Raw genomic sequence first — 803 nt, forward strand, 5'->3', positions numbered from 1 at the left:
TGCTTGTGCCTTTACGCTTTCCCTTGTCCTAGTTGCCGGCTTTCTGCACGGTGACAGAAAAGGGGGTCGAGGAGTTGAGTGTGCGGTTAAAAGGCTCCTTCCGTTGGGTGAGCGCCCACCCCGTGCCTATGTTTTTGGTGCCTTCACCCGCGGGCCCTGCGCGGTTAGGGTGGTGCTGAGCGATCGCGGCTGGCCCTTTTTAAAGACCGGACTCCCTCAAGTCAAGGCTCCTCCTTTGTGTGCGCCTTGAAGAGGCCTGGCCCTCGGCGGGGACCTGTCGCAGGTCCCCCCGGTCCGCGAATGCTCAAGAAGACCCCGGAGAAAGAGACCTTTGCCGATACCGCAGACCCCCCACCAGCTGGCGCGTGGTCCTTCCCGTTCTGTCCCGCGCCTGTTGCTCGTTTCCCGTTGCGTGCACGGAGCCCTTGGCTGCTCGTCGGTGTTGGGTTCGTCCCGCCCTCAGTGAGGAATTTGCCTTCTCTAGCTATCTTCGGAAAGGGCTTTACGATCTCCGAGGGGCTTCTCCCGGATGGTCCCTCGGCTGCCCGCCCTGACCTCAGCCTTCTGCGCGCAGCGTTTGCTCTCTCGCCTACCGCGACCCGCGCCTCCCCGCTCCGAGTACGAGGAGGGATCACGCGGGACGGGGCTCTGTCGACCTGCCGCTGTGCGGCGGCTTGTGGGGGATTGGGGTTTCTGGTGGCAGGTGGCGGGAAGGGCCGTGCACGCCCGCGTGCGCGGTACCCCCTCTCACCGCGAGGGGTCGTCGCGGGACGGGTGGGTTTGGAAGGGCGGCGCTGGGCTCC

Source organism: Rattus norvegicus, unplaced genomic scaffold, assembly GCF_021556685.1.
Source record: "Rattus norvegicus strain SHRSP/BbbUtx unplaced genomic scaffold, alternate assembly SHRSP_T2T unassigned-0000115, whole genome shotgun sequence".
In the NCBI taxonomy this organism is placed as follows: Eukaryota; Metazoa; Chordata; class Mammalia; order Rodentia; family Muridae; genus Rattus; species Rattus norvegicus.